The sequence below is a fragment of the Zonotrichia leucophrys genome, chromosome 4, assembly GCF_028769735.1.
Source record: "Zonotrichia leucophrys gambelii isolate GWCS_2022_RI chromosome 4, RI_Zleu_2.0, whole genome shotgun sequence".
NCBI classification, from domain to species: domain Eukaryota; kingdom Metazoa; phylum Chordata; class Aves; order Passeriformes; family Passerellidae; genus Zonotrichia; species Zonotrichia leucophrys.
The window spans coordinates 30,391,765-30,414,825 of NC_088173.1; positions in this window are offsets into that span (position 1 = coordinate 30,391,765).

Sequence of the window (23,061 nt, forward strand, 5' to 3'; positions counted from 1 at the left end):
CAGCCTCTGTGGTGTACAGAACCACTCTGGGCAATCTCCTGCCATCGTTTTTAGCTGGTCATGCTACACCCATGAACACAGAGTAATGCTCCAAGAGCTGTAGTGTGAAATATGTGCTGCAGAAGGACTTGGGCTCAGCTTGACTGAGCACACCCAAAAGCCTCATCTGCCAAGGCAACAGCTTTTTGGGTCAAACCAGAGCTCCCTTTCACACAAGTAGGCAACACCAAGGCAAAGAAAGTAAATGTACAGCACTATCTTTTCAGCCTCTAGTGATCCGTATCTTGGCGGTCTCCTGAGTTAGCTGTGACATTTTCCTTTCATAGGCTTGAGCTGTTGTCCTGTATGAGTTTGTACAATTACACTTTGCACCCGTGTGAATTGATGGTGTACTGGGGAGCATGCTGAGTTTTTCAGCAGCGTGTGGCATGTAGTTCTTGGGTTCAAATATGCAGCATATGGAAAAGTATCAGTCTGGTTTTTTTCTACTCTGGATGCTGAACATGAAATGTAGAATTTGATTCTTGTATTCTGAGAAACACCAAATAATAACCATTTTATTTCCCTGCTCTGTCAGCTGAGATATTTTTTCCTTATAAACCCCTCAGTCATCTCCTTACTATAGTACCATCACTCCTGGACAGGAATCTGTCCAATTCCTTTGATTTGTCTTATAATCCATCTCCAGATCCTTTACAGTTACTCTTTGATCCTTGCTGAGACCAGGATGAGAACTGCAGCCAGTATTTAGAGTGCAAGCACATATTGGAGTTATGCAACAGCATTATTATGCAACAATATTGTCTCCTGTCCTGTTCTTTTTGCCTTTCCTCTAGTTTATTGACTTCTTAGACCAACACTGATGTGTTTCTTTCTTAAGTGATTTAGAGCATACCACTGAGCATGCATGGCTAGTACTTTTTTTCTTCATGCATTAGTTTGTATTTATTGAACCTAACCCTCATCTGTGATGTTTATCTGCCAGTTTCTGATACATTTTTCTGCAAGTACTTAGAGTTATTTTTTCTTAAAAAATTTTGAATAATTTAGGAACACAAGCAGACTTATTGTGCACAACCTCTTACCAATAAGCTGAACCAGTTCACCCCAAATAACTCTGAAAGAAGTCTAACACTAAGCTGTCTCTATTTATTCCCACTTCTTTTGTCCATTACTTTAATCATAGTGTGATTATGATCTTCTCATAATGATATATGAGAAGACCTTTTGTTTACTACAACCAAACATGGATCAGAAGGAGAAACTATGAGTGTCCTTGAGGCTGTTTAAATTGTTCCATAGTCTTTAAACAATGTTAACATGTTAGAGATCTTTAATTATTGTGTGTCTGTCAATTTAGATATTCTTGTGACTTGAACCCTGGGTACTCACTCTGTGAAGCTCAAATGCCAGGGCAGAAAGCTGACAATTTCTCATGCATAAATTTGCTAAGAATATAATTCAGAGAATGTGGGTATCTGGGAAGCAGAAAAGCATACCTCTCAGGCTGCAGTTTTGAAGAGGAACTCCCACCTGCTGAACATTTTCTGCCAACTTTAAGTATTGACAGCGCTACTTTGCATGTGTTTGCTGTAGAGCTGTTAGGATAATGCACCTTTCATAGCCATGAATCTTCATTGCTCATGTTCTCATAGCAGCAGCACCTTCTCCATGTACCTATTGCTGTCCAGGTTGCTCTTTCACTGACACCTTTTATTTACAGCCCCCATCTTATCACAAAAATGTATCACTGTCATCTCTGGCACATATGAGCTTTCTGTTTTGGCAGGCAGCTGTCATGCACAACAGCTTGACCATTTCCCCAGCAAGATCTTTCTGCTATCTGGCCCCACCTGGCTAATCCCACAATAGACTGGAAAAATCTGAGCACACTTGTTGGAATGGATCTTGTCTGCCTTTTTTCAGAGGTGAAATTAATTCCACAGAACATGCTGAATGGCCAAAAAATCATGGGATAGTGTTCAAATCAGTTTTTCTGTCGTGATTTAATTTTTCAAGTCAGTCCAAAAATAATTAATATTTATATATTTCTTTTCATTGCTAAGGATTTCATGTGCTTTCCAGAAAGATATATCTATTCCAGCCACCACTGAAATGCAACCTCTGCTTAAGATCAATATTAGTTTACAGTATGAGGAAGAGAAAAAAGACAATCTTGCCTAAAATACAGCAATTTTCATTCAAAATTATGCCTTTTAGGAATAAAAACCCATAAAAATATGCATGATTTTGGTGCACAAAATTGGGCCAATTGTATGACATTTAAGGGGAATAGTAACATTTCTCATCCCAAGAGCTATAAATACTTTTTGAATGTTTTGTATGGCATCTTTAATTCATCCTCATATCCTGAAATTTATGTCATCTGAAATATGCTGTAGTTGTAGGTAAGTTCTGCAGTGTAAGGTTCTTGTAAGTTCTACAGTGACTTTTAAGGACACTTTGCTGGTTTACTGCATCAGAAGCCTGGGCTGCAGCTAAATGTGAACTTGGCAGTACAGTTTAGGTTTTGTCACATTCTGTGTGCTGAATGTGGCACTTGTGTGACCCACCTCTGTGCCCTTTAAACAAACAGCTGAGTTTCAGTAGTAGGTGAAGTACTCCGAACTGTAGGACTTCTATTTTTTTTTTAGATGTGGGTGAGAAATATAATTAGTCATTGTTGGAATTTTTTACAGGCATTTATGTACATTTATGCTCAAAGGAAACTCAACACATGTAACTGTTGGTGCCATGGGAAATACTGCCGTGAGATCATTTATGACAATTACTCTGAGGGTGCTGACTTACACAATATTCCCATCTCTACTTTAACAACCTGATGGGATGGAAAACTGAATAACACATGTTTGCTTTTATTTAGCTCTGGCTATCCCTCCAAATCTTCTCCTGCCTGCTTGATAATTTGATTTAAATGGTTTTTAATTCATTGTCTGAGGCTTTGGTAATATCAGCCCCTAAGTATTTGTACTATATTTTTGGGTGCCCACTTATGATTCCATGAGGTGAGCAGGGCTGAAGGGCAAACTCTAGAAAGCTGCATTCCGGCAGTCTCAGAGTCATTAATTTTGTGCAATGATAACTTTGTACTCAGAGAGCAATATTCATTATAAGCAGGAGGGGAAGCATGCGAGTCCTTAATTAACAGTAGGATATCATCAGCATAAAGTAATAGTTTAATGTTCTACAGAATCAGTGTTATGGCCTTTTAGACTGTTGGGTTTTCCGTTTTAGACAATGCCAACATAAGACTGTAATTGACTGGATGCCATTACCTGTCTCTCATTATTACTCTCCAGACACTACCCACAGCACCCCATTTCCTGTAAGTGACCCACAGCTTCTGTTTAATGACCCAGATAAATGTCCTGGTTTCCCAGAGACCTCCATTTCCATTGCGCACATGAACACCAACTGACTTTTTCCCAAAATCCAACCCAATCTGCTGTCTTGCCTCTTTACTGGCTCACAGAGGGGGCAGATTTCTGCACCAGTGGACAGATATGCAAAATGAACAGGTGGTTTATTTTATTTGTAGGACATGCTGCATCAAAAGAGAGCCACCTTCTCTTCCTGGCCTGAGTGGGAAGCTGAATTTTCGTGAATTTCTGTCACCATGCCAGCATCACCCTGAAAACAGCTAAAAGAGTAACTTGTAGGGACCAGCAACTGCTCAAGGAGCTAGTTCCAGCATCGATCTATTTGTACCAACCAGCAAGCTCTACAGCCTAAGGTCTGAGACACTGCCTTTAGGAGCAGCATGAGGAGGCACTGGGCAGGCTCAGTCTATTAGAGTACTGTGAGGCTGTGACATCTGTGGGAATGTAAAAGCCCTGTGGATTTTTTGCCCCCAGACAATTAATCTCATATCTATAGTCATAGTCTCTTGCATCCTTTTGCTTTCATAAATTTGTTTCCACAGACTGGAAGTGAGGCAACTAGGAATCTTCACATGGCTGACACTGCATGAAAAAGGGTAACGAACACCTTACACAAGAGGGACAGTTTGAACCTGGTGTTATTTCTCAGAGAAGACTGACCACTCTGTTTCTATGTGTGCAGGGCTTTGCAGCACTGAGGCCCAGTGGAATTTCTCTGTGGAAGCAGACTACATTAACACTGCCTTCTCAGCCTCACATATGAGGATTAGGACTCCTAGATTTATTTTCAGTGAAGCTTAGGAGAGACAGAAAGGTGTTTCAAGGTTAATATATTTGTTGCACATTTCAGGGAGTGAGGGAAGAAATTAATTCCCAGAAGACTAATTCCGCGTGAAGGGGAGCGCTAATTTTGGAAATGCCATATCTCTGCTCTGTGGGTGTAGCTAATACTTGTGGGTTCTTCACAGAGCTACATACTGTGCTTCAGCAGACAACTGACATTGAACCCATATCTTCCCCTTCCCTCTTGAAAATTTAGTACCTTCAAATGCAGCTTTCATTGTTCCTGTGAACAAAAATTATCCGTGTTATAACTGCACATTTCATGTTGTGTTTTGGGAATATTTAGAATAGCTGGAATGAATGTGTTTCAGACAAGGCTACACGTGCCTTTTCTGCTTCTTTGCATACCTTTTCAAGGTAAATTGACACCTTTTTTTTCCAGACTGAAAGATCTCTTAAGGAATCCACCCCTATTTATTTGGCCAGCAGGTAGCATTGAGTTGTTATTTGAAGCACACTTAAAGCATGACTTGCTCTATCAATGTATTCTCTATGCATGTCATGTAGTGACTAGGCCATAGGTAGTTGCTTAAAATAGAGGATTTGTTCCTTTTTAAAATCAAGATAGTTTGCCATTCATCCATTGTAGTTCATACACACTTTTGTGAATGCTTTGTTTCAACTATTTTTTTCTGACTTCTCTGTCTTAAGTAAATCCCTCATTTTTTTCCCTGCTCATTCTTTTTTTCCTGAAATAAACTGCTAAAGCATATTTAAAATAACACAGTATTATTTTCACTCCTTCATGACCTCTACACATAGAGAAGGCAGATGATTATTAGAATGCATATTTATACTTAATTGTGGCCCAATAGTTTCCTTACACTCACTGTGTAATTAGAAAAGGAGAGAAAAGCTAAGCATTTGAGCTAGAATTAAAATACTGTGGAGTATTTATCCTAACTCTTAAAAAGGACTGAACCACTTTAAATATACTGACATTTAAATGTACAAATTCTGAGGTCACCTGTACTGACTTACAGTTGATGTCCTTGACTGAAACCAGGTTTACCCTCATGAGGATGGCTGCTTTGAAAACTTAGCTACGTGAGTACAGAACCAAATATGAACAAAAAGCAGAACTGCATCATTTACCTGTGTCCAGTGGCCTGGAGATCTATGGGGACTACTGGATTTAGTCCCAGTGACAAGCATTCTACATCCAGCAGACAACTGTAATTAATTTTCTGTTTGGTGATGTGCTCCAGGCTGATGACTTTGTCCTGCAAGAAAAAGGTAAGAGCTAATTGGATCAGAAAAGGTATAATCCAGAAGCTGACTGAAATGAGTAAATAACTTTTAATTTTCTACAGTAGAGTCTGGCTAGGTCTGGGATGAGCTCATGCTTCACATGGAGCTCGCGCGGCAGGGATTTGTCCAAGACTTCACTGGACCGCTTCTGCCAGTATGTTTTTGTGGTTTTTTTTTTAATATTAGAAGAACAACCAACAACCCAGAATAGAATTTTTATGTTGCATTGGCTGTAGTACTTATTTTCTTCCATTCTGATTTTTGGATTTGTTTTGGTGCTTTATTTCCCAAGTGTTTCATCCATTTGATTGATGTAGCTGGTCAGCACTTCATGACAATTAACTCAACTTAACCTGAGGAATTTATGACAATTAATTGACTTAGTATTTAAACTGTACTTACTGAAGTAGTCTGCTGACACAGAAAACAGTAAAAATATCTCTGAATTCTGCCTTGAGTTTTTTAAAAATTTAATTCCTATTTAAACCTACCTTAAATCACCCCAAATTTCAGACTAATTTCATTGCAAAAAAAAAAAAAAAGACTGTTTTTTCATAAGCCAGACACTTAATGAATGCACCTGTTTTTTTAGAATTCATATATTGGCTGAGATGGGAGCTGAATTTCCATCTGCAAGAGAGAACTAGTTTCAGAAAACATTTATACTTCCTTGTGTGATTCTTGCAGTATGCACCCAAACCCACAACACTTACTGAACAATAGCAATATCCAAATGCAAATTGAATGACTTGCACTGCTTCCCTTTATGAAAAGAATATGTCATTTTCTCTAGATGAAATGGAATTTTCTGCCTGTCATTCACGAATTATACTAGCAGAATGTATTCTGACATTCAAATATTTATATTCACAACTTAACAGGTCTTTCAGATACCTGTATTGTTTTAATGGATGCATCCACTTGCTGCCCTGGCTATTTGTGGGCTCCAGTGCAGGCCAGAAGATCCAGGTTAAAAACACTGCTGAAGAAAAGCAATAGAGGCAGAAAAGCTGCAGCACTGGGTAATTGTAGTCCCAAGCACAGAATCTGGCTGTTCTTATAAAGAGTGCTCAGGCTGAGTCACATGAGAGATGACAGGCCACTTCTGCCATTCCACTCACTTTGTCAGCCTAGAGGGACAGTAATTCTTCCAAAAATTCATCAGGCAACAAAGAGACGCGGAATTACAACTCCCTCCTACAAACAGTCCTGGATGACAGCAGCATCCCAAGAGTCACTAAAATATCTCTTCAAACATGTCACCTCTCCTGAGTGCCAGGCCAGTGCTCAGCTCTTGCCACAAAAACCAGATGAACACATACAACTTTTTTCTGCAAAGGACTACATCCTTGGCCCACAGCTGTCCAGCTCCTGCTAGCACAATCACTAGCATAACATCTTTTGTGTTGAAAGGACACATGAATAAAGGAACTGAAAGATATTCTTAGGAAAAGCAGGAAGTGCAGCTGTACAGTCAATTTGTATTTGGTCAATACAGTAATGCCTCTGAAACAAGAGAGAGATACTTTCCTTTTGATGGTCTCAGTTTGTTCATGAAGCAGCAGTATCTCAGGCATTCTGTGATATTCTTACAACCATCAGGATTAATATGTACTGCTGGCTGCTGGTGAGGCACTAGACCAGAAATCAGGAGAAATGGCCTCTTTCCTGGCTTCCTCTAACAAGGTTCAGTGACACATCTGTGATTTTCCAGAATAAATAACTTAGATTAGCCATTTTGAAAACTATTCCCTGATCCTGAGTTCTGAAAGGAATAGAGAACAGCTCTGTGTAAGATGAGACATCAAACCACAAGTACCCCAAAACACCAGTCAGACTTAGCATACTTTCTTTTTACCAGCTTACATCCTTATTTCCTGAATTTAACAATGCTTCCTTGTAAAACACTCCGAGACTGAAGCACAGAAACTGCTATTAAAGCTATTACTATTTTTGTTTTGATTGTCATTTTCTATTTCTGCTGCTCTGGTATTTGATTACATTTGAGACATGGGAATATAGAAAAGAATGCCATTATAGCTGTTCATTCTTCACAAGGTTACTCTCAGGCGTGCTCGCTTGCACATGCTGCCACACTCCCGCTACTGTTAACATTCCTAAGGCAAGGAGATGTGCTGGTTTATGGACCATCTGTCAGGCAGCACCAGGGCCCTCGATATTGATGCCATATTTGTTGCTAGCCCTTATTTGAAACAAAGTTCAATTCAAAGCACTTCCAAGTACAGAGAGGGGAGGGAAAAAAAAAGATGTCAATGTGTTTAGATTACATTAAAGTTTTAAGATTAACTAAAAGAAAGGGAAAAAACAGCCTGCTAATGGGTACAGCTCAGTGAAGAGCATTATTGTATTACTTCTAATGCACATAAAGCATCTCCTATTAAAAAAGGATGGCAGTTTTACATCCTATTAAATATATCAAAGCTGTTCTTCAATTACAAATCCTTTTATATGCATGTTTTAACAAATATGTCTTTGATAATAGAATGCAGCGGTGGTTTTTTATATGCTAAACAAGATCCCGACAATATAGCACAATGATAGAAAAGAAAAAGTGCCAGAAGAAGGTAGGTCTGTTTGGCAGGGCAGGGAGGGACTTCAGTATTTTCATTCTCTTTGTAGCTCACAAAACAGAGTTTTCCCACCATTGCAATGTACATATTAAGACACTGATAAAATAGCACAACCTGCAAATGGTACACTGAAGGAGTTTGGCAAGATGCTATTGTTTTTCCACATCGTTATCTTTGAAAGCAAGCTGTGTGCTAATAATCTAGGGACAACAAAAATAAAAGCAAGCCGTGCTTGGCTGCAACCTGCTTTGGAAAACATAAAATTTCATCCAGGCCTGAGAAAAGCATCTTCCCCAAATAAAAGAGACTCTTCCTGCCTGGAGAAGGCAATGAGGTGGTCATTGCCTTGCCAGTGCACATGGTCCTAGCCCTATGGACTTACCCACAAACATCACTTCCACAAGTCACCAAAGCCTGATGCTGTCCTGGGAAGCCCAGCACTTGAGATTGTGCAGTGGCCAGTCTGGCACTGTCTGATCTGGGGTAACAGCAGTGTTAGGATGATCAAAGAAAACCAGAGAGGGACACAGTGTGATCCCCAGTTATTAAGCCCCTTCTGCCTCTTCAAACAGTTGCTAGGGCTGGGCAGTGCACTGCAGATTTTTCTGAGCCCTCTTTGTGCTAAAAACCAGCCTCTTGCTTTGCCTTCCTATATAAGGGGCCTTGGGAACGGGATACTGGCATTTCAGATTTCAGCCCCAGAGATGCAGAGTTGAGTTCCCTGTCTCTCACCATGCCCACCCCTGGCCTTAAATTATGCCACACCCAAACTCCATTCTTACTTAGGAGAACTAGAGTTACAACATTAATTAGATTGGGCAGCAGGCTGCCACAAACCCAGCTCCATTTGCATGGATCAGGTATTATTGACATCTGGCACGGGAATGAGCCTGTGCCTATGGAAATATATGAACGCACAATTAGCTTTTTCAGGCTTCTGATGAATTAATTGAATGGAGGTTCATGAATCTTAAAAAGAAGACAAAAGATATGATAATAATAAAGAGCAATAATAAATTCTGCTTAGCCTTTTGTCCCTCTGGTTTCTTGGTTATGGAGATACGGAGAGCTGGAGAGATTTAGTGAAATGAAGTCACTTAGCTAGAAAATAAAGATGAGCAACAGCACAGTAGTATCATAACTCTCGTGTCCACAGACTGAGCACCAGGGCTGTCACAGCACTCGCAGACTGAGGTCTTGCCTTGCCTGTCCTCTGCTGCTGTTTATGCCTATGTATCTTACTTGGTTCTGCTGGGCTTCTCTGCAGAGTACGTGAGGTCTTATGCTCAGTCTGTCTCCTCAGCAAGGTGAAAGGGAAAAAGGGAAATCTAGAGTCAGGTTAAGCCTCCTCCCTTCCCCAAAAATAATGCTATACAGCAGCAAAAATGCCTGCAGAAATCTGCACAAAGGGAGTCAGTACAATAGGAGAATTGGTCCCAGAATTGCTGGAAGATGGCACTAGCTGGGAAGTAGAAGGACAGAACAGAAGAAATTGGCTGTTATCCCTGATTGCCATCCCCTGTCTGAGAAAGAGCCACAGAATGATAAAACTCTGTGGTACTCCATGAGCAATACATGCCACTTCTAGGACAACCAGGTTGTGCAAGACGGATGCTGCCCGCCTTGGCTTGCAGAAAGATGTCACCCAAAGGAAACACTACCTCCCTTTGTCTCTGGGCCAAATCCTCTGTGTGATATAGATCAGGATCACACCACTGAAGTCAATATTACAGATTCCAGCTGGTTAAATTGGCTTCAATCCACCCAGTCAATGAATCAGATGCTCAGCAGGTGATGTACAGTGTTTGACTTGCCTAAGCAATCATTACATCCAGAGACTTGGAGATATATTCTGGAGTCTAAGCAAACAAGACAAAATGTGTTCCTCTTTTGGCCTCATATATATCATTTCACATTAAAAAGATTTCTTGGGTTGGAGGCATCAGCATTACTTCCAGCAGTTTCTGGTGCTAAAAACTGACAGTACTTATGGCTGTGTTTATTTGTGCTGATTTTTTTTTCTCTTTCCAGCTGCCTCTGTTAGCACAATGGCTAAATGCAAATTGACATCACTGTGGTGATTAGCTGCAAATACTGCTTTTTGCAATGGGTTTGGTGTAGCAAGCAAACAAAGGACTGTTCTCCAGTGCACTGCAGACAGTATGATTGTGTACTTCACAGATGTCATCGTGCAATCGCTTTTTCATTACTGGCCTAAACATAACTTTTGATAGAGCTGAGAGAAAAGAGTGGTCTGCGATGGGAAGCAATAGTTCCCTTACCTGGTACACAATATTTCTTCCCCTGGAGACATATTGATTACTGAGGGGCTGCTGAATGAATGAGGTGCTACTCAGTATGAGCGTGGCTGGAACAAGTCCTGTATAATTAAAGAAAGGAACAAATGACCTGTCCAAAAACTTACAGTGGCTATCCTGCAGCATTGTAATTCATAGCCAGGTGCACTCATTTCGCTTTTTTTTTTTTGCATTAGGTCAAAAAACCACAGCTGAAGGCTGGCAAATATACAAAAAAGGAAGGAGTTGTTTCTAGAGATAGGGGATACTAGGGGAAAAAACCCAACACCTGCTGTTTTCTGAACCAGGAGCTAAGGCATCTTTCTTTAAAGATGTGAAACCTGCCTTTAAGAACATTACAGTGGGGCTGAGGGAGATTTAGGTTAGACGCGTTTTGAATGTCAGAAAATAATCTCTGTGCTTCTACTATGGCTCATTTTTCAAGGCTAGACAAAACACAGACAAGAAAAAGGTAGAGCTGTTCTCACCTTGAAGAACAAGAAGACACCGGATGATCTCCTAAAGTACCTTTTAATCTTTTTTTTTTAATATTATTACTATTATCTAGTATTGCACTGATAGGGCCTTAGCCCCTGGAAATCACAAAAATCCCATCCAGAGAGAACAGGAATCCCCATGATGAGAAGGAAGCAGTGGATGTGCATCTGTGCTACTTCTCTGTTGGCTTCCTCCTGAAGAAAAGTGTTTGTACAAATAGGAATAAAGGGGCATTGACCAAGCACTCAGAACGTATTTAATCACATCAGTTGAAATCTGTGAAGCTTCTCCACATCCTTATGTGCCTTGCTGGGATGGAGATGTGATTTTTAAGGCATGAAGTTGGAATAATGGAAGAAGAAAGGCAGCCCTGCATAGCAAACATTGCAGGATGTCAAGACAACCCAATATGAATGACTGAGTAAATTAAAGGTAAGAAAGTGTTTTTAAAAGCCAATACAATAGTAAGGAGATTTTTAAACTCATAGTCCTGGACTGTGACACTATAGGAGAGACTATAAGGCTCTGACACTATAAGACTGTGACACTGTAAGGCTGAAGATAAATTTCTGTTCTAACACACCATTGTTCTGGTAAATCAGCTTTGTTTTCAGCAAGGGGTGATGAGCAGACAGAAAATAAAGTGGTAGAGATGAAAAGAGACATGGCAAGGCAATCACAACCAGCCAAACAACAGCACCTGCTGGTAATGTGATGTGCCACTCTAATTGTAACCAAAATACATGGAAGCAGGAAAGATAAAAAATATTTCAAAGAGATTCCCAAGTGTTCCCGAGGCAAAGACTTGGACCAGATCTTTAAGATAAATGATAAAGATACAGTCTGTTCCTGATTTTCTCGGCAGCCTTCAGTGCAAATAATTTCCTCTTTTTTGCCTCAGTTTCTCCACTATTTGTTTATATTCACTTTTTACAGAACATCATGAGCAAATCAATAAATTAATGATCTGAACTGAGAGAGCACAGTACAGGGAAGCAGACCATCCTTTGCCTGAGACTTTCTCCAGAGAAGTGCTATGAAGGTTCTGCCCTTAATAAAATTTCTTAGTATTGATAAAATTCTGACAATGAAAGGGAGGCTTCACTATCAGAGAGAAAACTGTGGCTATGGTAAAGATCTTCTCAATGCTTCAAGGCTTAAGCAGTCTCCTAAACACCTTTTTTTTTTTAACTTCATCCCTTGCCTTGTAGCCCGGAACAGTGAGAAAGAAAAAAAGGAAACGATGTGATCAATAATTAAAGGGCTGGAAATGAACAAATGGAATTAATTGTTCCAAGAAGGGTGAGGAAAGGAACCTGAGAAATATAATCTATCTTTATCTCTCAATCTGGCAGGAAAATTTACAAAGCATCTTTAGAAAGAGAGAGTCTGAGGTTATATATTCCCCGGTTCAGGTTTCTGAGTGATATAAATTTAAAGGGTTTTTTCAGGTTGGGTTTTTTTATTTCTTTCTACATTATACTTTCTCGTTTTATGACACTTCTCAGACTTGAATCATTCACAGCAGATGGCTCCATGAATACTGGATATTTCCATAAATAATGACAGATTTCCCTCCAGTCTCCCCACCCTCCTCCACTCCACATGCCCAAATCTTTTGTGTGTTATCTGCAAACATGCATTCAAATTCTGGTCAGTAAACAAGCCTATCTAGTACCATTGTCATTCCTGCAAACCCAGTAGAATCACTAAAACAATAAACTCATCATCCCATCTGATTCAAGAGCATTTTTTTTTCCCAAGAAATTCAGAGAAAGAAGGGAAAATCTGCTAGATACTTAACAGAATTTAACACCTCCATGGGTGACAGTAGAGGACCGCTGCAGAATGGATTCTGTTAGTCCACAGCACTGGTGAGACAGATTTCCTGCACACTGACTTTTAGTTCAGGAGTGGACAGGAAATGTGCTCAGGTGCTCTGCACACCCTGGCCACTAAAGAAGCTCCAAGCGTTACAGCAAGTGTGAAATTGGCCCTGAATTTAGCTATGGAAACTGTTTGCACAGGAAGAATTTCTAATAAAAACGGAGTCTCAAGAGCCAAAAGGAGCACAAAAATCCTTGATGTTGGGACATGGTATTTTTAGTTGATACACATACAATAAATTATATGGAATGATACAGTCCTAGTGAAAAAAAATGCAAGGTAGCTTTTAGTTTGGGACATTAAGAGGAAAATATGAAAATATTCTTATCAGAGCAAAAATTTGTGGTTAACTTATTGCTTCAAGTGCTCATAATCTACCATCTATATACATTTCTATCAAATGACCCTCTAAATAATTAATAGATCTAATTCTGTCAGTGTTGCCAGGGCAGGTTTCCCTGTAGAAGGTTAATGCTATGATTTAATTCTTTATTTATGTGATTAGCAGCCCCAATCAGGCTGTTTTAATGAGGTCACAGGCAGCAGATTATCACAACCGACTGGCCTAGCAGGAACCTTCAGCACTCTGAGTGATTCCACTGCACAGTCCAGATTCCCACAGGAAACTGCCAACAGGCATTAGGAAGCAGAGCCAGGTCCCTAGCCAGGCACCAAACACTATTCAACCCTTTCCAGGGAGTAGTACCAAACCACTGTAGTCCAGATATAACATGGAAACACAGGAATTGCTAAAGTTCATCAGCTCCACAGTTTATAGTTGTAATTCTCCTGTTTCATAATGCCCAGAAAAGCACAGATGAGAATATCACTACAAGAAGATGAAGGATAATTTGTTATTACAGCAATGCTCATCTGTAATAGTTAAGATTTAGGCTCATCTGTAATAGTTAGCATTTGGATTCAATCCCAGTGATGATCCTCCCCCTGTCAAAAGGAGGACCTGGCTGTTATGAAATTCTCCACGCTCAACACTTGGGAAGGAGCTGATAGAAGTGCAGCATTTTAAGAGCTCATATATCTGCATTTCTATGTTCTCAAAGGATTTAAGAATACAAAGAAAACCGAACCAGTGTGCCTTTCTTTCATTGTCTTGCTCTTTTTTTCCATTTCCCCCGCCACGTGCTCCAGCTCTCTAGAGCTGCTGTCCTGGCTGCTTAAGGTACTAAAGGCCAAATGCCAATATTCATTTTCATAAAGAGACTTGAGACCAGAGCATTCACCTTGCACTCTAACCTCCCACCTAGCTGGTGTCCTCACTCCTCAGGGAAAGGGCTATCCAGGGACACTCTGCTCTCAGCCATTTTGGTTTCAATGGAGTAATAAGGGAAAAGCATGGCCTGCTTGGATAGGGAAAGGTGAGATCTCTATATTTTGTTATTCAATCTCCATTCAGGCTGGTTGAGAAGGGCAGGAGGAATAGCTCAGATGTGCCTTTTCTTTTTCCTTCTTTCCCCTTTCCTCGTCAGCAAAGGTGTCATTCTACCTCTTTTACTGACCAGCCTTTTTGTTCCGTTTTGTTTTCTGCAGGGTTGGTTTTTGTTGTTACGTTTTTCTTTTTTAAATTATTGAATGTTGTTTCCCCAGCCAAACTGCCTTCAGCTCCTGTTCTGTTTATTATACTTGGCAGAGAAAGGGATGAAAAGGAATGAATCTTGGAAGAGAAACCAAAACCTGCAATAAGCTGTATTCTGAATTACCCTGTAGCATGCTGACTGGGAACAAGAAGACTTGCTATGCTGATACATACAGCTGAAAATTGGGTTTGCCATGTACGGTGGTGTTAAATGAAAGCCTTTCACTGCATCCCTCACAGACTGCCACTGTGCTGTGCCCTTCATGAACACTCCACTGCTTATTGGCACAGGTATAAAAATGTTCTTTGGATGACAGACAGCTCAGGTAAGCTCTAGAGAAATCAAAGCAGGAAAGCAGATGAAAGGCTAGCAATATTTCTACCACTAACTCATGGATAGGTTTTTTTCTCTCTAACAATTTCCACCTCGGAAAGCTCCAGGTCACTAAATCAACACCCAGAACAATGAATTGAAGATACTGAAAAAGATCACATAAAATTCAGTGTTCTCACAGAAATGTAGAAACTCCTTCTATTTCCATGTGTTGGCTAACCCCAGGCTTCCATCAGGTCGAGCACTTTTCTGCCTCACTCACGCACTGCCTCAGCCTTCTGTGGAAAATCCCACTGCAAAGAATGGAAATTCATTGTACAAGATAAATTGTATTAATTTTATCAAGAAATGGGACCATCCCAATCATGTGATCAGATTCCCAGGAGGCTACAGACCAAAGATTCTCACTTAGGAATTTCTGTGCTATGCAAAGGAAAAAAGGCCTGGTCTCCTGTGGTCGGAGACTCAACATCACAATTCCTGGTGGTTTAAGTTGCCCTTCAGGCTGCAAGTCCAGTAGCTGAGACACCACCAACAAAATCCCTCTACACAAACCCCAGCAGAGGGACAGGCATGACAGCAGCAGTCACAGAGTATTTAAACTGTTCCAACAGGAGTGGGACAGCATAGGAATCACTGTCCAATGATCTGGCTGCTGACCTGGCAATATTCACACCAGGAATCCCCTGCAGGGCACAGTGCAGTGATGCAATTTGGGTTTGGCATAACTAAATAGGAGTAGTGATGTAAAGCTACTTGTTCTCTGCATAATTTTCCTCAGCCTTATCCTGACAGGGAATGTTGGCCCTTTGTTTTAACCTGTTACTGCTTTCCATCATTTTAAACCACAGAAGTAGTGGCAATATTTTCCCTCAACAGCCAAATAAAAGAGAGGAAAATGCTGAGCCAAACAGCATTGTCTACTGAGGCTGCAGATTATTGCAGGACTCAGGAGAATAGCTCTAGAGAGCTTTCCTAAAGACCCAGCTGAGGCGGTGTCACATCCGGAGCGATGTCCTCGTTATTCCCGTGCAGCCGCAAACAGCTGCCGAGGCCCGCGGGACTGCGAGGGAGGGAGGGAGCCGAGCATCCAGGCTGCCTCTCACGCATCCTCACCTGCAGCAGCTCCAGCAGCGGGCAGCAAGCCAGGGGAGGCAAGTGCTGCCCTTCCCACTTGTGCTGGGTGCTTTAGGGGTTTGGATTACGTTCCTTTTTTAAGGAAGCGTTTGTCTTCTGCCAGTTTTCTACTTGTTTTCTTTACAAACAAAATCTGTGCTTAAGAACTCTTACTCCCACAGATGTCCTTTGGTTTTCAGTTAAGGGAAGAATGAATCCCAAAAGCAGATACTGATGAGAATTCCTTTTCCCATATCTGCCACTAATTCAGAGTGCATTTCCCCTTGATCTCTCATGTCTTTAAAAGCATTGTTTGCAAAATGCTGTTTTCTCTGATAACGTGTCTTTTAACATCTGGTTTTATCCCTTATATCTACCTCACTTCTATTTCACATCCTGGTTCTCTTAAAAACACATCCTAATCTCCAGGCAGCTCCAAATGATGACTATTTACAGTTCTGGGTCTTTTTTTCTAGTAAGGTACTCACTTCTGTGCCTGTCTTCAGATTGGGAGATATATCAATGTACTGCAGGACAGTTTGGAGATCAAAGCAAGCCCAATTCCTGGATCTGTGCCCAGGCTAACCTGAGGAAAGGGGTAGGAGGGCTGCCCTGCCCACACATTTCCTCCCCCAGTGCTACCCAACTGATTAGTAAGTCATGACTTTTAATCTCAAGAGCCTGGCTTTCTGCCACTATGATTTTATTGATGACTTCATTAATTCTGTTATTATTCTGCTATTATTTGAGCTTCTATCAATGTATTTATTATGGGATTCTCTCAGGAAAGAGTTTAAAAAAAAATGCGTTACACTAGTCCTTACCCTCTTGTACCAGAACTCAAGCTAGGGGATTGTATAGTTACCACGTGAACTATTTCATTCCTGGCATCTGATAGGAGAGGAATTCTATGGGAACTTCTCCATGTTCCTCCACAGAAAAATCACAAAAGTTTTAATTTTTCTGAACACTCTTTCTGCTTGTTTGTTGTTTACTGAGGCTGCAGACTCCAGCAAGCTTCCTGCTTGACACAGGACTTTAGGGATTTTTTTGTGATTTCTGTAAGTTTCTCCAACTCTTCTGGCCTTTCTTATTGCATTTTCCCCCACAAAATCCCTGGGTTTATGAGCCTATCTACTTTCCTCCTTTGTCAAGCCCCAGCTACTTGAAAAATGACTTCCTGCTTTTAGTAGGTTTTACCTGCCATTCAGCCATTTCAGGGCTTTTGTGCTTTTTTTGCTTGCTTGCTTTGTTGGGTTTTTTTTATTTGTTTATTTTCTCAAATCAGTGGATAATTTAGTCCTAATGTAGCACTTCTCCTATTGAGGCCTAAAACCTATATCTGAGTTGCTGACGTGGCCAGTTTAGGGATGTGATTTGGTTCCAAGCCTTCATGAACACAAAGCACAACTCCTCCACCAGAACTTGAGTGTCTCTCCTCACACTTTGCTCCTGGGCCCTCCCTCCTCCCTCTGAGAGGCTTGCAAGACTGGTGTGTCAATACTGTGGCTTGAAGCTATTTCTTGGGCACCTATATGGAAACACAGGACCTACTGCTCCCACCTCCTATTTGTCTGCAAATGACTTCAATGGCACACTTAGCACTGACTGTTGATTGCCATCCTTGGCATCACTGCCAATTTCTGCCCTGACCTTTAATTTAAGGATATGGATTTCACCTCTCAGAGAATGTGATATCTCAGAGCACATGTGGTTTCTGGAAGAACTGGTTTAGACTTAAATCCTTACACATCCTTAGACGTTTTTCTGTGTCCTTAAGGCTTAGTCCAGTTTTACAAAGTTTATGTCATAATCCTTAGGGACATCAGGGATAACTTCATCTTGTCCTGCATGCATTGCTCGTAAAATCACGTCTATAAAATCGTCTCTCACTTCTTCTTTAAATGAGAAAGGGCCAAATAGCAGAGATCTTACCAGACTGCTCAGTTCTTATCAAAGACCACTATATGCACTTATATTTTAATGCTCCCACTGATAATAAACTTGTATCACACAGACAGATCTAAAAGAACACTATGAAGTGACATTTAGGCTGTGAAGCCTTAATTTAGGCACCACAATGATTAGAGTGTTTTAATATCATAATAACTGATAAATAGACTATGTGTCAGACATTTCATTCCCTTTTAATCAAAACTCCTAGTCTGCTAAATTAATCATCCCCTTGGGGTACAGTAGCAGATTTCCAATTTAGTCATAGAGCATCATTAATAATGAAAAGTTCTGGAGGCAAGTTCCGCTATTCATGTTCCTATGTATGATCCTGCAGGTTTAAAGAGACAAGACAGAGAGGGTAGAAAACATCAACACCTTGCAACAATTCAATAAACAAACATCATTTCTGATGTCAATCTTCTAATTATTCCCCTCTTGAACATTAGGGATATCACAAAAAAAAACAAAAACAAAACCCCAAAAACCAACAAAACCAGAAAGCAGTCAGAAGAGTTTTAATCTCACCCAAAAGGTGTTACCAATATCAAAGCTAAAATGCATGACGAATGAGAGCAATGCTGCATTTTGAACAGCTCCTCTATTGTGCTGCTGTATGTTTGGTCTCTTTAATTGGCTAGTTTCAGAACAAAGCTGTTTCTGAGCAAGCGTTCTTTATCTGGTATGTTTTCATTTTTATCACTAAAAAAAATCATTAAAGGCATAATTTCTTCTCTTTTGCCTAATTATAAACAAACACTTGCACAGAGAATAAATTTCTGCACCACCCACTAACGGATATCCTTCATTTTCTGTTCAAGTGTTGTCTAACTACATTTAAAAGTTTGTGACATATTTGATGATAGCAATATCTGGGGAGAATGAGCGGCACTGATTATGTCAAGCTTATGGCAACAATAATTTTATTGGACTTTAGGGAAGCATTTTCCCTTGTCACACACACTCACATCTTCTAATTCATGCAGAATTTCAGTCTGACTCTGAGCCTTTTCAGGACACAGGTAAAGCTACATTTTAAAGTGTCCATTAATTTCTTCCTATCTCTTATGTTACATGCAGCAGTGGCACAAGAACTTGGGAGTAAGTTCATGTAGCCATTCTTTGCCATCCCCATAGTGCCAAGCCTTTTTCTTTCAGCGCTTCCAACAGAAAAAAACCACAGGGAGATCAGAGCTTTAGGCAGCCACCAGCTAGTCTAGATTTACAACCTGATAGTCTCCAAATACTTTGTTGCTTGCAGCATATATTGGGCAATCACATTTAGTACCAAAAAAAAAAAAAAGCATACTCACACCTTGCTTGAGGTTGGGTGTCAACCTAAGTAAACACATTAGTGATTCAGGAATGGCTACAATTGTTACCCCAGAAAGCATCTCTGTACACCTATATCTGTGTCTCAGCTGTTTGTGGTGTGAGATCATTTCATCCTGAGGCACTGCTTGACTTTTTGCCCCATGAGGAGCAGGCAGGCCTGTGCTGCATAAGTAGGAGAGGTCTACCTACAGGAACAAATTGCTGATTAGAAGATTTCTTTCCATTCCTGGGGCTTGGGGGAGTTTCTCCACGTGCATGAAGCTTTTCAATAAAACCCTCCTGCAAATCACTCTGATGTGCTGACAGTGACACCACTCCTGTCCCTCCTCCACTGGGAGACCCATAAAAGTCCAAGGCCAGAGACGGCTGCTGAACCAACAAGCAGGAAGGATTTACAGCCGACAGTAACATCTGACCTCATCAAACTCCACTCTGAGCCATTTATCACTTCTCCGTAGGAAAGCTAAAGCATTAGGATTGAGAAGGGATCGGTGGAGACAGAAGGAAGGGAGAGCGAATCACAGTCACTTTAGCTCCACTAAAAGTTATAGAAAAAACACCAGCAATACAGACAAGTGCCTAAATGCCCTTGAAAACCAGTGTCTCAGGAAAAAAACCCTAGGCATTAAGTGGAATGGGTTTAAAACAAATGTTGAAATTTATCAAATAGCTGAACTTCCCCTTGTCTCTAAAGCTACACAGCCTGGAAGAAGGATGCTTAGGACAAAAAGTGGGAACATGTGCCATAGCAGGCAAGAGCATGTAAAAGAGACTGCCTAAAAGCCTTTCTGTTGAGTGTCTGCCACAGATAAGTTGGCCAACGTGCCTTTGTCCTGGGGGACAGAGCAGGCAGAGCCTTGCAGGTGGAGTCAGTACAGGAAAACCTGTCTGCACCCTGTCTAAGTCTCATTGTCATGGTGGTGCTGGGGACCCAGCAGACACCCCAGTGAGGAGTTATCTTGAACTACAGTGTTTCAGCATCTGACCTGCTGGCACATTCAGAAGCACACATGCAGGCAGGGTGGCTGGCTCTGACTGGGCAGGAAACACTGAGTGCCTGCACTGGGCAGACCACAGACTGGAGAAAGAAATAAATTGCCAGGGAAAACCAGCAGGACAGATGGACTGTGTTCTGCAAGAGGCACAGAACAGAGAAATCTTAAAGGAGTGGCTTGGATGAAGTCAATCAGTGTGACCACCTGAGCCTTTTACTCAAAAAATATTTTCCAGAGGAACATATCTTGAAATTTGCCGTATCTGTGATGCCCACACCTTGGCTGCTCTTCCTCTGCTGTGTATTCTTGAAAAGCATACAAAAAGGGAGCTAATGAAAGGTTCTTTATTGGTAAGAGCAGAAAATCTCTGTACAGGGAACAATAAGCAGAGAGCGAAGACTTAATTTAAAAAAAATCACAAAGTTTTTTCAGTTTCTGCTTCCAAATTTCAAGCCCTCCTCCCACTGATGCATTCAGAGATGTACCTCCGAAGAAGAAAGGCCCTCCAATCCCCTACCAGCTTCTAAAAATCTCAGGTCTGTGTTTTATCAGAACAATGTCAATCTGAGATGCACCTTCATTTTGCTGGAAGGTAAGTGCTGAGAATAGGATCGTGGGAGCACTTGCCAGCCCTCTGAACCACACATACTGGCTTAATTAAGACAGCTGGGGCTCCAGTGGCCATTTACAGTATCAGAAGAGAGAGCTGTTCTGCATCATAGCCACCCTGTTCTCATCATAGCATCAATTTCTGACAAAACAAGGTACAAATCCCCTGACATTAACAGTGAAATCACAAGTTCTTAAAGAATCCCAAAGGTCTGAGGATGGACAAAATTTCTATTTCACAGCTGATTCACTCAGTAATATGTAAATAAAATGATAGATAAATAAATAAAAGGACACAGTAAATCTCTATGACAGTAACAGGCAAGAAAGATGCAAAGATTACAGTTTGAGAGAGCCAGCATGGAAATGAAAAACCATGTAAAATAAGACAAATATAAACAATCAGAGAATTCTCCCCTAAAAACCCTCACAGAAAGTTATTGGTTAGGAGAGAAACATATGTTTTGCAACCACAATGAATAGCTCTCAAAGAGACTGTCAACATCTGCAGATGGAAATCTCTAACACAAACTCGAGGACGAAGAATTGCACTCAAGCTACCAGATACGTCTTTTATTGCCTGAAATTTTACATCGCTGGCAGATGTGCTTTAAAATCTTATTTTATCTTAATAAGGCATAATATATATGGGGCACTGAGGCAATGGATCTATTTCTGTTGACTTTCTGCACAACAAACCTCACACTTTTCTTGCAACCTCAGTATCTTCTGGGTCTGTTATTTCTCAGTAACCTAAAAAATTCAGTTGACTTGAATTTTGGCTACTCATATTCACCAAACTACTACTTATGATTTTATCTCTTCTCTCACTGGCCTAAGACATCCAATGTTTTCCAGCAATTTCTTTAAAATAAAGAATAATTTATTAATGAAAAAGTGTTTTATTTATCTTTGAGAAAAATTTATTAGGGGTATGCAAATCAAATTTAGTCTTAGAAAAATCTTCTCTAAAACCGAAAGTTGTCTAGTTAGAAACAGTAGTTTGAGTTTCTCACATACTGGTTCTCCCCCATGTATGTGGAGAGCTCTGTCTCTGAGGGAGAGACACCCATTGCATTGCTAGGTCTGAGGATGGTGCAGCACAGTAAACACAGTCTGACTTCTTGGGACCAATTTAGATTACAAAGAATGAGGCTGAGACATCAGAGCTGCAGCTTCCAGAATGCACCATCATTAAAAAAGGTACACACACCCCCCAAAAACAAACAACAAGAAACCCAACTCTCAACAAAAAATAAAAACACAATATCCCTCCCTGCCAAGATTTCTGGGGAAAAAAACCCAACCCATTCTTTCCCTGAAATATGCTATTTCTTTAAAGGAAGGGTTTAAAGAAAAAAAAAAAAATATTTACCATCAAAAATCAGCACTGGCTGACTTTTCAGTAATCCTAGCACCAGACAAATTACAACATTCCTCACTACAGCTTTCCAATCCAGTAATCCTACAAAGAACTGTGCAATCAGAATTTTAAATGCCCTGGGAACTGAGTTAATACCAGATGGTATCCAGCTATATTCATCATTATAATTTCCTAATATTATATTAACATTTACTAGTTTAGCACTTGAATCATGTAGCACGACACTGCTGAAATGTATGTCCTGAACTCAATATCATGCAGAACAGTTCTCCTTCTCTCTCCTTGGCTGTCATTTCTTCAAGTTTTTAATATTCTTGTTTTTTTAACATTTCATGGCCTTATGAAAATGCACACATATAATATTATTTTGTCTTTTCAGTTACAATAACAGTATTAGATCAATCTATATGTGCTTCTGCCATTTCAAGAGATCCCACATTTTTAATATTATCAAGATGAAAGTGTTGCTTTCTTTCAGACAATGTAAAGTAGGATGTATGAGTCAAGTGTGCATTTTCTGCATGGGGGAATTATCAGAGCTGTGAATTTCCTTATGTTGTGCTTCTGAATACTGCATTAGAAAAGTGCTGGAAATCTCCAATTGCATGACTATTTCTTCTCTACATGCAAGTTTATGGCACTTAAGGTAAATACCTCTTATCCCAACCTCACATCAAGCTTAATTCACTAAGTTATTCTTGTCTGAAAGGCATTATAGTGATAAACTCTTTTTACAGAGGAATTTGGTTTTGTCTTAATCGTATCACATGCTTCCAAACTTCTTTGGTGAACATTTTCCTTTGAACAGGTCTACATTTTTATTTTAGCACTTGGCTTTGTTTGGAGAGAAAAAAACATTTTTGTCTCCTGTCCTTCCTACCTTGTGCCTCTGGTGTGTGGATATAATCGATTCAAAGCTTGAAGAGCTGACTTTATCCCTGCTTTTCCAAGAAATGAGCCCCTTTTTCAAAGC